We start from the raw sequence: 16,828 nt of genomic DNA on the forward strand, positions 1-16,828 counted from the left end.
AATGTTCGTGTTTGTTAAATCTAATAACGAGTAATTTGATTGAATTTATGTGTAAGTTTTCCTTTTGATGAAATGTTCTTGTAAGTTAAATCTAATAACGAGTAATTTGATTGAATTTATGTGTAATTTTTCCTTTTGACGGAATATTCGCATAAGTTAAATCTAATAAAAATGACTTAATTTTTTTTCCGGAATAAAAATGATTTAATTTAAGACTTTGTATACAAGAATTCAACTAAATCAAACAATAATAACATATTTTTAAGTTACTCCCTAAAAATATCTCTAACAAAATATATTAGTTGATTTGATTATTTACTTTCTTAAAATGTCTCTAAAGATAACTAATTGAATTTGATTGAATTCTTGAGTAAAAAAGATATACACGGAATATTCATAAAAAACAATAATCTCTCAAATAAAAAAATATTATAAGAAAGTAGGTAGTGAATGTGGTGCGATATAGATAGATAGGGCCGAGAAAGCGGTTCTGAAGGAACGAGTTATGTGGGGCCCTAGACTCGGTGCTTAAATACAACCAAGTTTTTGTGAGTTTTCTTTATTTTAATCTCATATTCTTCGAACATATCCAAATCTTTCTGTTTAGATATAATTATTAGCAAAAGATTTTACTCTATCTTTTCTTATGCATAGTTTTATTTTTTTTTAAGTTTATTCGGTATAAATTAAAAAATTACTTTGATTGATAACCAAGTTTTAAATATAATTTTACCTTTTTTACTCATTCACTCATTTTATCATTTCTTCCATATAACTAATGGAATGACGAGTATTACCATTTTTTAAGTATGTGTTTGTCTGTTTATATTTTTTATTGTATGAAAAATCATAAATTTATAAATCAAAAAGTCAGAAGAAGATAAAATCATAAATTTGAAACTTAAAAATTCATAAAAAAAAGATCGAAAAGACAAAATTAAAACAAAAATAAATAATGGATCTAACTATTATCCGAAATTAAGTTGATGATTCATAAAGTATCAATTCAATAATAGGAGTTTTATTTTATGACTTAAGGGACCAAGTTAAAATTTCAGGTAATTTTTGCTAATACATAATTTTATTCAAGACCAAAAATATTTTTTTGGTAAAATAACACAATTAATTTGAAATTGAATAATGGTTTATTTTTAATATTATTTTAATTGTGCACATAATTATAGTCAAAGACTAAAATAGTTAATATTATTATAACAAACAAAAGATGATATGACCACAAATTTTATAAACAACAAATAAACTTCCTTTTTATTAAAGAAAAAGATTTAGAGCGAGAGGAAGACGCTCGGTTTAAGGTAAAAGAAGATCTTTTGACCAAAAGAACAACTACAAATATATTTATATTTATCTCTCTTTAAAGATACTAATAAGGCTCAAACCTGAAACGTTTAAACATATCTAAAAAATCTTCCTTCCTCACATAAAAATTGTTTTATTTAATTATTTGACACCGCTTAAAAAAAATGTATAAATAAAAAAAATCTTTTAATCGGGAACTTCATTCGTAATAAACTATAACAGAAATAATACTCTGAATTAAAAAGTATCATTAAAATTCCATCACTAAGTTAATGATTATATTAATTTTTGGGATCAAATTTGAGACCTTCTTTTTAAAACTTATTCAATGTTCTTTAGTTCTCTTATCAAGCTACCTTCACGAGTTACTAACTATTCAACTTGCATAACTAGATAACTAACTACCTCAAAATATACGTACATATTACATGGACAAATTTTAATAAAAATGAAAGTAAATAATTGGTTAAATTTAACATGTTCAATTTTTATTTTTTGAGTAAATCACCAATTAACTACCTCAAAATATACGTACATATTACTATTCAATTAATGAAGGTTTTGAGCTAAAAAACTATGGAAGAGTGAGTATCATCAAAAGAAAAAGCTGTGGGTGATGGACACATAAAAATGGAAATGGGTAGGTGGTGGTCAAGAAGTTGACGTGTTGTTATTTGGAAGTGAGAGACTATGGTATGGTGGTGGCGGCGACACATCAAGTTCACTGCACCGTCACACATGATTTTGTGATACAAACTTTGTACATTTATTTTTTCTTTCGCACTGATTTTTGATCTATTAAAGGTGGCGACTAATCTGGCTCGTGCATAGAGGCATGTGCACTGATCAAGTGTTATTTTTCTTAGGAATTGAATTCGATATTTCTCGGATACGTCAATCGAAGAAGCTTCTTGCCACTGAAGTCCAAATAATTTGGTCCATACATTTTTTTCTTTACGGTATGGAGGCTATATTTATGCACTATAATTGTGAAGAAGTAAAAAAACTTTGTACATTTTTTTTATACACTCCGGAAAATGCTTAGAAGATTTAAGAACATTATTAAGGTCTGTTTGATGTTCAGGATATGATACAGGTAAGATATGATATAAAGTTAGATGGAGATAAAATATGATAATGACATGATAAACATTAATCTTATCATGTGTTTGATGCGCACATGATAACAAACAAGACATCATTATAATTAAATTAAAAAATTGCTCTCATAATTAATTAAATATTATAAAAATGGCATGTTATTAATTATAATAGAAAATACATGCAATCATTATTTTAAAAATAACAATATTATAAAAATGGCAGAATATCAATATAATAAATAAATAAGGAATGATCTTTTTTATAAATGTTTGTAACTTTTAAAATATGAAATCTTACACTACAACATTTTTAAAGAAAAAGTTGTTTACGGATATAATTAGAATACTAAAAACACGAGTATTGGGACAAGACGAAGTGATTAATTATAAAACAGTTAGTTCATTTCGCAAAGTAAATGGTACACGAAAGAGATTTCCATAAAAGAGAGGTGGGTCACTTGGACCTCTTAAATGCTAAGATTTTCCTCGCCAGAATCTCTCATATGTGACATTTTAAGAGCCTTCGAAACAATATCGATAAGAGCCTTCGAAAAGCATGAGGAATCAAGTTGGTAATTAGATAATTAATTATTTTCAAAACGTCTTACATATCAGCCCTACGCGTAAAAATATATTGAAAATACATTATTGTGCACATTAAAAATGTAAAATTGAACGAAATTGTGATTGATTTATTTTTGCTACATATATTCAGATTGCTTCACAAAATATATAAAAAAAACAATCTTTTATTTTAAATCAGACGTGTAAATATATTGAACGAAATTTTTTCTTCAAATTAAAGTCGTAAAATTTAAAACAATTTTTTTTATAAAGAAAGAAATTTTCATTGATTTATTCTTTTTTTCATATATTCAGATTTGGTCCGAAAATATATTGAACAAAAAAATTATTTCAAACCAACAAGTGTAGATATACTGTCTCAAAATTTTGAACAAAAAAGTGGAAATATACTGTCTCAAAATATATTGAACAAAAAAATTATTTCAAATAATCCTTAAAAAAAATTATTTCAAATAAAAAAGTGTAAATATATTGAGAAAAAAAAATTCTTCAAATTAAAAAGTGTAAATATATTAAAAAAAAAAATCTTCAAATAGAAAAATGTAAATATATTGTCTCAGAATATGGTGAGCAAAAATTTTCACCAAATTAAAAGTGTAAAATTGAACAAAATTTTCATCGATTTACTTTTACTACGCATATCCAGATAGGTTCCCAAAATACATCGAACAAATTTGTTTACTTCAAAGTAAAAAGTAAACAAATATTAGAAGGATAGAACAAAACAATTACATAATTCCATTGGCTTCCACGCAGTGATTTTGTAGCTGAATTGATTAACATATTTTTATACACAATCTTTATAAGAATTAAAAACAAACACTTGATTAAACAAAATTAAGCAAAGAGATGCATCCGACTTTCAAACGTATCACCATATAATTATAACATACTAGCATAGATCATATTTGAATTAATGATTCAATTAACGAGGCAATTATGTTATTGCTATGCGACGGACTGGTAAATATTAGAAGGATGGAATCTGATTATAAAACGACTCCGGTGGAGCGTTGACGGCGTATTGGCATAGCATCGTGAATCCGTCTGCGATTGCCATGGTTGCGAGACCTTGAGGCTTGATGATGGTTTGGTCTTCGCCGAGCATTCTTTTCGAGATCGTTGTGAGGGTTTTAGGATTATGAGAGTGGCCTAGGTTAGTTTATCGAGGTTCCCACAGACGACGCCAACTGTACTTGCAGCGACTACAATATTGGAAATTAGATTTTAGTCTATTTAAGTCATGTCGTGAGAATGATCTCAAGAGGGGTAGGCTTTGTCTTTCTGTGACTTAGGCCCCAAACAACTTGGGCCCTACGTCAAGTTTAGAGTGTTCTAGATGTTTCTAGAAGCCTTTTGAGGCGGCGCCCTTAAGAGGACGCACCTAAGTCCGTTTTGGCCCTTACGGAGGGTGTTGTGTAATTATATATTGACGGTCCACAACCCCCCAAACACGAGTCTTGGGACAAGTATATATGAAGTCGATTGTTCAAGTATAGATTAATGTATTCATTTTATTTGGTCAAATAATTTAGTTGCGAGAATCAAACACTTTAAATGAAACTAAGTTGCATAAAAAAGTGTAAAATGGTATGGAGTGGGCAAAAACAATATGCGACCAATGACAATGTTTGTGCGAGGCGGCAAAAGTTGTTCTCTTGTATGGCAACACTACTATGGTTTCTTTTGTAAATGATATTATAATTAGAGACGTAGGGAGTAATGATTAAGATTTCTTTTGTATGGCAACACTACTATAGTATTGATGACTCACATATCTATTCAAATTCTAAGGTTCCAAACTTCGGCCCACACAACAAAGCAACATCCAAGTCAATTTTTGAACCCACATATGAATTTACCATGAAGATCCCCGAAGACTTTTTACGAGATCCATCAACGTTAATCTAATAATAGTCATGCGGTGGAGGTGTCCAGGATATCTCAATGCTACGTCTCATTGAATGTGATTGAGAATCCACACTACGGTTGGAAGAGAGAATATTGAAACTAGCTTTGTTTGTAATCAGACGAAGAAGTTGATGATCAATCACATGCTTCCTATTGATTACAAAACTATTTTTATCTTTTGAAAGCTCATAATCCTCCCTCCTCCTTAGGACGGAAAACTTGTTCCCAAGAGAATATGAGATGAGTTTTTCTATGATCATATGATATATCATAATATGTATTATGTTTTGAAATGTTGATTCGCTGGAACATCTCACTCTCCACAAAAAAAAAAAAAAACTAGACATGTACACTATTATTTTGTAATTCGTGAGAAAATTAACATGTATAGTCCGACAAAGGATAATTTAAGGCGCAGAGGATTTCTTCCGGTCAATTCTGTTTTGTGTTCAAGCTGGGTAAGCCATCATATTCAAGCTGGGTGGTTGAATTGGAGAAGAGCCTCAGGCGTTTTGTGCGATAAGAAAGTACCACTTAAGTTGAAAGGAAAGTTCTATCGGACAGCAGTCAGACCGGCGTTGTTGTATGGTACGGAGTGTTGGGCGGTTAAGAGTCAACATGAGAATCAAGTAAGTGTAGTAGAGATGAGGATGTTGCGTTGGATGAGTGGTAAGACTAGACATGATAGGATTAGGAATGACACCATTAGAGAGAGAGTGGGGGTAGCACCTATAGTAGAAAAGTTGGTAGAAAATAGGCTTAGATGGTTTGGGCATGTAGAGAGAAGACCCGTAAATGCCGTGGTAAGAAGAGTAGATCCAATGGTGGAGAGTCAAGTTAAAAGAGGTAGAGGAAGACCTAGGAAAACTATTAGAGAAACCATTAGAAAGGATTTAGAGGTCAATGAGTTGGATCCAAATTTGGTGTATGATAGAACACTATGGCGTCATTTGATCCATGTAGCCGACCCTAATTAGTGGGATAAGGCTTGGTTGTTGTTGTAATTCTGTTTTGTGTTCAGAAGGTTGAGGTAAAGACGGATCAATTAACCATTTATTTTTAGACTATGACTTCTTTGGTAGTGTTTGATATCTTGTTCATCGATGGTTGGACATCTCAACGATTGTTACTTCGGATATTGGGTGTCACACGAAACACTTTTTTGGCGCATGCTTTCAGAAAGAACATTCGCGCCTGCTTTCAAGTTATTTGGTTGGTCTATCTTTGAGTCATTTAGAAAGAATGCAACTGAAGAATTTTTAACAACAACATATCGACTCATGATCAACTTCTTAATAATATTAAGATTCATTGCGGTGGCTGAAGACGAATAACCTAAGTTTTTCCTTGAATTTTTATTTTTGGCGGTTTTCGCCGTCTCTGTGCATGGAGTATTCTTTTTATAGTTGAGACCCATGTTTCTTTTACGTGTCTTTTTTGTTTGGTATTTTAACTCTTTGTATTGTTCTACTCAATTGAGATGACTTGTTTATATAAATATATATATATATATATATATATATATATATATATATATATATTGCATTTGGCTTCTTAAAAAGAAAATAAAAATTAACATACGTCCCTTATTATTATATATTTTTTTAAGAATCATGAGTACCTCTATATACCTTATAGTAAAATGCTTCACAATATACTCCCTTTGCTGAATTTTGTTTTTGTTGAACACATTGATCATTTTTTCCTTCTTTATAAAACAGAAATCGGAATCCTATTCAAGAGTAATGTGCTTTGAGAAAATGCAGGATCAGCATAACATTTATCCAACAATAAGAATATTCTGTAATTCCCGTAGAGTAAAAGAGAAGAATATTCTCTTATATCAGCAAATGGCATAATATCTTTTTGTAGTAATCTATTAGATATTTGATTTTTCGATTAATCAAACCAATACACTGTATTTTGACTATTATAATTTTTTTTTGTTACCGCTATAGTCAGGAGTGGGAAAAAAATAAGCACGAACCAAACCGCCAAACCACGCTGAATCGAATTGAAATTAACCGAAGCATCATAATTATTCGCAAATTGAACCTTAATTTAATAATACTTCTTGAATCATAACTGAACCGTTTTGAACTAAACCGAATGATTTAAACCAAACCGTTAATTTAACAAACTGAATGAGTTTTATCGTTATAACTTATACATCTTCCGATCACTATTATAAGAAAAACAAAGTACAACAGATAAAATGTCAAAACAAGTAGAAGAAAAATGCTACATCAAGCAGTGTCGTAACCCAAACAAACAAACGAGTTAGACCACAACAAATTAAGATTATGAAAGGAAGTATGTTTATGAGCCTTTAGCCACCACCATGATAAAAAAAGGTTGATCCTTGTGAGCAAATGATCGAGAGACTGAGTTTTGCTATTAAAAAAATTGGTCAGTCATTTTTTTATATTCACTATTTTTTTTTACAAAAGTAAACGATATTCATTTATACAAATTGATAGAGTACATCGATACAATATAAATTCAACACTATTTTTAAAGTCTTTTTATAAATTAGTTACTCACAATTATTTTTTTTACTAAAATATGATTTGATGTACATATAAGTGTAAATAATTTATACATTAACATTGTATATTAATCAAACTTTAGATGTATTCCTTGAATTGAATCAAATTAATAAATTATAAACTTTTAAATTTTTAGCTAAATTTATCCATTTTTATTTAGTTTACTTATTTAAATATATTTTTATTTATAAAATTTAAATTAATAGTATTTTTTTAACAAAAATAATATAGAAATATTGATTGTGGCCGGTCCAAAGTTCTATGGGCTAGTCTGATAAAAAATCTAAACGCATTTTGGATTAATTTTTTTAGACAGGTGGTGGATAGGATTAAGTTGTTAACTTTCCAGTGGTTGAAGGTGAAGTTTGTTCATCTTCTTTTTAACTATCATAGGTGGTGGCTTAGTCCATTCACTTTACTTGGCATAGGTTAACGGTTGTTTTTGGTGGCTAGTTGTGTGGTGCTTGTTCTTTGGTGCTTCTTGTAATTTTCATACTTTGTATTTTTGTTAAGGCTTTTATTCCTTTGTACACCTTATGCTAGGAAGGTCTTATTGTGGTAATATATCTCATTTTAGTTTCTTCAAAAAAAATTTTTTTAGACACGATTATATGGGATGGGATGTATTTAGATTTTCTTTAAAGGAAGTAATATGTATTTAGATGAATGTGTAAAAAAGTATATACGAATGAAAAACAAATGAAATTCCATATATAGAAACCGAGTTAACATCAATGAATAAAAGTCGTGATGCACGCGGTGCAGTATATTTAATATTTAATGGTTTCAATAGTACAAACAAATTTAGAATTGAAGTGTTTTACAAAATGTGGCAACAGAACGAAAACAAGTTGTGGAAATACTTGGAACACTTTTTTTTTATACTCTTTTAACACTCACTTACATCTATCTATATATACTAATACTAGTAAGAAAAGAAATGTCCTTTGAACTTACCATTTTGTCCCTATAAGGGGCAATTTGGTAATCTACTTATTGGTTGAGTTTTTTTTTTAACAATGGTCTATGAATTTCCATTTTTACCCCTAACCAATTTTTTTTAATTATTTTCTAATTTTTATATTTTTAATAACTTTTAATTATTTTCCAATTTTTATATTTTTAACTTTTTCAATTTTTTATCCCAAATTCAGTTGTTTCTACATTGCCGTTGTGGAAGATTAAGGTATCGTTTGACCCGACATTTTTCAAACTTCTCTACATTTTTAAGGAGAAGTTAGGTCAAACACAATATCAATTAAGTACTTACTAAAAAAAGTACTTTTAAAACAAATAGGTTAAATCTAGGGTTAATATTGCATCACCGGTTAACATTTAGAAATAAGAGATGACATTTTGCATAAATTAAATTTAGGGTTAATATAGTAAAGTTACACGAAAAAATTAGGTTAAGTCTAGGGCTAATATTGCGTCACGGGTTAACATTTAGAAATAAGAGATGTCATTTTGCATAAATTAAATCTAGGGTTAATATAATTTGTTTAGTAAAATTAAGGAGAAAAATTAGAAGCGATTTGTTTATTTTGATTTCCCTAACAATTAACGTTAACATTTTGATTAACTTAAATAGGGTTAATACAGTAAAATTAAGCAAAGAAGTTAGGTTAATTCTAGGGCAAAATTTTGCGTCCGGGTTAACTTTAAGAAATAAAATAAAATAGGTTAAGTATAGCAAGACGGGTTAACATTTATAAGTAAGAGATTAAGTTAAGTATAACTAGACGGGTTAACGGTTATTCCTTTCCAAAAAAACAGCATATAATTGGGAACATACTTTTATTTTACTTTAGATAAACATTAAATGCAAAAGTGTGGAAGGAAAAATTAGGTTAAAATTAGAGATGACATTTTGCATAAATTAAATCTAGGGTTAATATAGTAAAGTCACGCGAAAAAATTGGTTAAATCTAGGGTTAATATTGCATCACGGGTTAACATTTAGAAATAAGAGATGACATTTTGCATAAATTAAATCTAGGGTTAATATAGTAAAGTCACACGAAAAAATTAGGTTAAATCTAGGGTTAATATTGCGTCACGGGTTAACATTTAAAAATAAGAGATAAGAGATGACATTTTGCATAAATTAAATCTAGGATTAATATAGTAAAGTCACACGAAAAAATTAGGTTAAATCTAGGGTTAATATTGCGTCACGGGTTAACGTTTATAAATAAGAGATGACATTTTGCATAAATTAAATCTAGGGTTAATATAATTTGTTTAGTAAAATTAAGGAGAAAAATTAGAAGCGATTTGTTTGTTTTGATTTCCCTAACAATTAACGTTAACATTTTGATTAAATTAAATATGGTTAATACAATAAAATTAAGCAAAGAAGTTAGGTTAAATCTTGAGCAAAATTTTGCGTTCGGGTTAACTTTAAGGAATAAGATATTATAATAGTTGTTATGTTATTTTTTATGTAGTGTTTTAGGCTCTGTGTTGCAAAATTTTGGTTTACGCAGCTTTGATTTTCATATTTATAAAGGACAACAATTTTCCGTAATTTATAAGATTTCTCATTCGAAACTAAATTTTAAAAAAATATGTTATTACGGGTTTGTAACTAATATTATGTAAAATTGATGTTGGTCTCATCATATCATATTATGTGAAATTCATTTTTGAATATTTGTTTGACACATGGAATACAATTGTCGTACAAATGTCAAACACCAACGTGTATATCAAACACCGAAACATCTCAAGTTGATGAGTGACTAATACGTACTTCTTATATGCACCTAAACATTCCGAACAAATTCATCTAAACTTTATGGTTAACTCATGATAAACTCGGAATCAAAGGGAGGGGACGAATATAATATAATAACATGCAGCCTGGCTGGCTATGATGTCAGAAATTGGTCCCAACACGGTGTTTCTTTGTTTTTTTATTAGAGAAAAGCTAGATTAAACCGGTACATTGTTTCTTGTTTTTGTTCTTCTTATCTGAAATATTTCACGTTTTGATCAAATGTCAACTATGGAAAATGGATTGGTCAATGGTCTTTTTACTCTATGAGTCAAGTCAAGGGTGAACCATGAATGAATGAATAATCAATCACACAGAAGCTAGCCGCGTTACTTCGTTTTTACAGTTCACGTGTACTCTGTCTGCAGTCTTAATATTTTATTTTGACTAATTTAAACATGACTTATTATAATTCTTAATTAAAAATTAGTACTCTTCAATTATGTCTTCACCACGTTCACTATTCAATATTAACACGGTTTTCTCATTTGCTTTGTTATATTTTTTAATAGAATTGTGTTATGTAAAAACATTGTATATGACATTGTATGTCTCTATCTTATCTCTCACTTGTTTATCATTTTATACATCACACACAGATTTTGACGATACATAAAAATAAAGGGATATCGCATTTTGGTGTACATTTTTATAGTTTAAGCACATCTCTTTCTAAAATATTGACATTAAAACAGATCCTCAAAAATATGTGTGATCTCAATAAAACAACATTTATATATTTAAAGATTAGAAACATCTACAAGTTAATAAGAGAAAGTTCTTTAGCAAATCTTATACTAGTGTTATAATAAGGAAAATACCGTTAAGTTTTTAGAAGAGAACATTGTGTAAGAAGCTAAAAGATATATAACTTTTGCATAAAAAATAATGTAATTTACTGACCTGTATTTTGAAGTCATAAGACAAAATTGCTTATTGCTTTAGAGAACTTATAATAGATGTTGCTTGATTATTTTGTTATCTCTCTTTCAACGTTGAGATTGAAAGGGTGATTGATCATATGCATGTGTTTACCGTGTGAACGTGTAGGACAAAACGGACTAGACTTAGTAAAAAATTTGAATAATGGATAATCACTCACCCAGACATATTAATTATAACATCAATAGTTATAGTATTGAAGATTTCAACATGCAATTATATTAAAGTCTCCGTTTTACTATTAATTTAGGTGCATGGTAGGTTGGTTGCATATTAGTAGATCATTCACGTCTAATTAATGAGACATGATCGTAATGATATTTATATATGCAGCCCCTACGTACGGAAAGAAGAAAACATGATGTTCATCCCGGAAAATACTTAATTGGGTAGAAGGGTTTGAGCACTTGGTTTGAACACACATACATAATTGAAAAAAAAGAGAAAATAATTAAATAATATATATTTTTTAAATAATTAAATAAAATGTGCTTTTGTGTGTGGGTGTCTAAATGAGGGCAAAGTTATTATGCATAAGCCATTTCCTTATGCACCCTGCATAAACACTTCACAACCATCAGATTTGATCGCACTCTCAATATCTGATTGCACACACGCAGAAGCTCATCGTAGCTCCGACGCCGACGTGATTCTCACCCTTGCTCGCCGCTCCGACGTGATTTATCCGGACAGGTTCACGACATTACTTCTTTGTCGTTCTTCTCTCACACTGCATTACATCCACCGATTTTGTCTCATCTCGGTTTTCACGAGCTTGCAACCGCCGCTCCGTCACTCTCCGACGCTGCAACCACCACTTCCCCTGCTTGGACCGGTCCTTTCACTATTTTTGCTCCCTTTGATGCTTCGCTTCACACTTGCTTTTCTTGCTCTGTTCCGAATCTCCTCCGTGAACACATCGTTCCAGGTATATTCACCATCGAATATCTCCGGCGACTTGCTTTTGGCACCAAGATCGAGACTCTCAGTCCCGGCCGTTGCGTAACCATCACTTCCGAGTCGATTCATCCGAACAACACTTCTGGTTTCGTAACTTCACGGTTTCGTAACTTTCACGTGATATTCTTTTTCCGGCGGTTCTGTTTCCAATTTCACCGGCGAAGCTCATCGTACCTTTATAGAGTACTGATTTCCGGCGGTTCTGTTTTCAATTGCACCCTGCTGGATAAAAAAAAACCATTAAGTACATCTAATAGTTTTGGAGTACAACTCACATAAACCATTTTCATAGAAAAATGGTTTTGGAGTACAACTCACAGAAACCATTTCCATTGAAAAATGGTTTTGGAGTCCAACTCACAGAAACCATTTCCACTGCAAAATAGTTAATGGGCTGGGAATTATGCAGGGTGCATAAGGATTGCTTATGCATGATAACCGCACCCTCTAAATGATGTGTCCAAACAAATCTTTCTCAGCTCATCACATCCCGTTCTAATAAATCCAGTATCCCACACGATTGGTAAGCTAAACTGCATAATTTAAGAAGATAGTTATAAAAAAATAAACTCGCAAATTCTTAGGCATCTTAGTTTCAACTTCATTCAAATTAAATATTGTTTTTGAGGGGATTCAAAAGTTAAATTTGTTTTGAAATAAATTAATATAAAAATATCATATAATAATTGGATGATAAGTACATATTCAATTAAACTCTTGGGTATGGAAGTATAAAAAGTAAAATTTGATTGATCAATTTGTTGGCCTCATTTTTCATACTTTGTAGAAGTAGGCTTTTATTTTTTTTCATCTCATGCGTCTTATTTTTTCTCCAAAATATCATTTGTTCTGATTCTGTAATCCAAACCATGTTTTGGATTATGTAATTCGAATTCTTGTATTGATAGATTTACAGAACATTGACGTATAATATTAAGAAGATATAATTAGAAATGACAAAAAATAAAATTATTGTAAAAAAAAAATGTAAAAAGACAAAAATGAATTAAATTCTCATTTTATTAATAGATCATATCTTTCATAGTATATTTACATTAACAATGAAGTTTAGTACAAAAATGTATTAAACACTTAATGCTAAATCTATGGTGCTAGAAGATAGAGGGGGAAGGAGGCTGAGGTAAGGTTTGATTCCTCTCTTGGTAGAAGCAGACTTTGGTGATCAACCTTACACCAAGACATATCAACCTTACTCTCAAACAAATGGTGCTAGTTTATAGAGTGACACCTTGCCATTTGAGTAACTTTTTTGTATGAAATGTCAATGGTAGAAGCACGTTATAGAAGAAAAGCGAATGAGAGAATGTGAGATGGAATGAGAATTTGTGAAGGATGAGTAAGTATTTATAGGGGAAATTTGTGTAGGATGCTGCATTGAGGTAACATTCCATTAATTATAGTAAAAAACATGTTTAAACTGGTCTGGTACGTCAAGGGATTCAAAGAAAAACGTGTTGAAACACTTTCCCTTCCATCATCAATTATTTTACTATGTTTTTTATGTCGTTTAATTTTTTCTTGTGTTATGCACCCCGCCAAACCCTCCAAAACTCATGTTTTAACACATACTGGGATGGTTCGGATTATATAATATGAACCATCCTAGACTGTGGTATGTGACGTTACATCCATGGTTTTGACAGTTTGGTGTGTTAATTGTATTTTTGGTCGGTTTAGACATTGTAAACGTTTCCTTTGTCTGTAGTTATAATCTACTCCCTCTAGTCACATTTATAAGCAACTTTTGCTCTTTTAGGTTCATTAAACAATTAATGTATCTGGAATGTATTATAGTCTAGATGCATCACTTATTTAATGAAAGTTAAAATATGGTTTTGGTCCCTGTAAATATGTCTCGTTTTGGTTTTAGTCCCTTTAATTTTTTGTTTTTGTTTTTAGTCCCAACAAATATACCTCGTTTTGGTTTTGGTCCTGACCCCACTTTTGTGATGATTTGCACACGCGGCACATGATGATTGAACCCATTTTTTAGAAAAATAGTCCCTGCAAAATCTTTTGATTTTTAAAAAGGTCCCTGCAACATATTTTACTTTTGAAAATATTATTTTCAAAAACAAAATATTTTCCAGGGACCAAAAACAACAAAAAAAATTTACAGAGATTAAAACCAAAACGAGACATATTTGCAGGGATCAAAACCATATTTTAGCCTTTAATGAATATGAAAAGGTAAAAGTTGCATATAAATGTGACCGGAGGAAAAAATAATGTTTTATGACTTTAAATAGTCTTGCATACTTCAACATTTTCATTCACTTCTCACCCATTCTTTTTTTTTTTTTTTTTAGAGAACTTCTCACCCATTCTTAAATTTTCTCTCTTATTTCTGGTCATGAGTGGTTTATGATATCATGGTCACTGCTGACCATTCATGCGATCTCTGAAATTACTTTGCAGTTTTTGGAGGGATCATACCATGGTAAAAAAAGACTTGATATTAATCACATAATTAATTTTGGGTTTCAGCATGTTTCAATATAATCCAAAAATCCCTCTATAAGAGCTCGGATTATATAATTCGAATAAATAGTATTTTGAGAAGGAAAAAAAAATAAGGGTATTTTTTGTTTGTATGCTCGCTCAGTTTTACCAGACTCTGTTCTTTCATTTAATTGTTTAATAAAATTTGCTGTATAAAAAAAAAAATCGACGCGTGAAAAAACGCATATGACGAGAAAAATATATATTTAAAATTTCCAATTATGAACCTCTTTTTGGTCAGAAAAATGTGGTTCTCTTTTTTTTTTTTTAAGGAAGAAAATGTCGTTCTCTTATAATCAAATAACTCTCAAATTTAAAGGCTCGGCCATTTCTTTTTTTTGGCATGTACTTCTATTTAACTCATTAGCATAATTTTATTTTTTTTACTAAAGCAAAAGGTATAATAATTTAAATGTTTATATAAAATATTATCACTATCTTAAGGAAAAATCTCAAATTTATCTAGGTTTGATTTAGGCCTCGGTTGAATGACTCTGAACAAGAAAATATCAAAAACATACGTAGTTCTTTCATTAGTTTTAGATATTTTTAAAATATTTTGATGGAGTAAAATCTTTTTTTTGGAGAGGAGCAAAATCATAAAATGCTCTATTAATAAGGTGGATTAAACATGACGAGTCAACCATGAGTTGATTCTTGATGAAGTTATGATGGGGAAGGGAAAGGTACTATACATAGGATGGGGATAAGGTACATCTCTAATCTTTGGCTAGTGGTTCTAAAGGGTAACATTGCCCACTGGGGGATTGGAGAAGATTCCCTCAAATTTTTGTGTTATGCTATGATGTTTCACAATCTCAACCTTTTAATTCTCCTTTTACTTGAATGTAAATTCTATTTCTCTGTATAATTTAATAGAAGTTCAGTGAATAAATGCACTCTCAGGACTCAGGTCATATGAAATGAAATGATCCAAATCCAAACTAAAATACAAAATCATTCAAATTGAATAATAGTTTATTAATGTATCATATATACAGATTTTCTAATTTTTTTGGCCAATAGACTGTTGGGGAAAATGAATGTGGATGGTGCTGATTTTTTTTTTCCTTGATAAAGAAATTAATTAAATTCCTAAAGATAAGGTTAAAATATGAAGAAAAAAATTTAAATTTGATTTATATTTAATATTCCATTTCAAATGAATTATATTCGATAGCTCTATTAACAGGGACATTGCAGTATACATGGGTCGGATTCGAGCCCTGATGAATTTCTAGCCACTATAGTATATAACAAAAACATATCATATTCAAATATTAACAACCATTAGAAATTCACATACATAACTAGTGGAGTTGGGGTTCCAATCCTAGTCACAACGTCAGATCTATCAATTTTGATATTTTTGCCGATTGATTTAGGATTTGTGAATATAGTTGCAGATGACAATTTGATCCATGTTTTTTTTTTTTTTACAAATTGGATCCATATCTTGTGTATCTATAACAAAATACTCATATATTAATATAAACCTCGCATCTGGAAAATATTTCTTGAAGTAATTGAAAATATTTCATATGACTATGGCCCAAAGACATGTATAAGTATAGCCATGAATTTTGAAAGATTTTGATTATGATTATAAAAAAAATAAAAAAAAAATAAAAAGATAGTAACATAAGCAATGGAGCAAGAAAAAAATAAGGAAATATTACAAATAAGATATTATAAAGGAGATGAGAAACTATGATAATCTAACTGATTGAACCACAAATGATTCAGATCATATGTGAAGTTTTGAAAATTAACCTTGATCCACCCCCAAACTTGATTTTTGACTTGTTCCATGATTTGATCTTGAGATTGTTCTTTGTGAATGAAAAACCTGTTATTATGTTCCAACCAAGTATTTCAAGTGCAAGTCAACCAAATAGCAATGAAGCAGTCGTGTGCGTCCTTCTTGAAAGAGTGAAGGTTGCATAATTGACGTGCATGCATTGGGAAGAATCGTGGAGAGTCCTACCCAATTCAAAATATCATACCTAACACTTCGAAAGAAAGAACAATCGACGAACAAATGTTGAGAATATTCTTCAGAACCGCAACCAAAATATAAACTTTCACACAATGTTTTTTGAATTGACAGTTACTAACTAGCTGACATTAGTCGATCAGTTAGAGATTAACTTGAT

Source organism: Medicago truncatula, chromosome 7 (assembly GCF_003473485.1).
Source record: "Medicago truncatula cultivar Jemalong A17 chromosome 7, MtrunA17r5.0-ANR, whole genome shotgun sequence".
NCBI classification, from domain to species: domain Eukaryota; kingdom Viridiplantae; phylum Streptophyta; class Magnoliopsida; order Fabales; family Fabaceae; genus Medicago; species Medicago truncatula.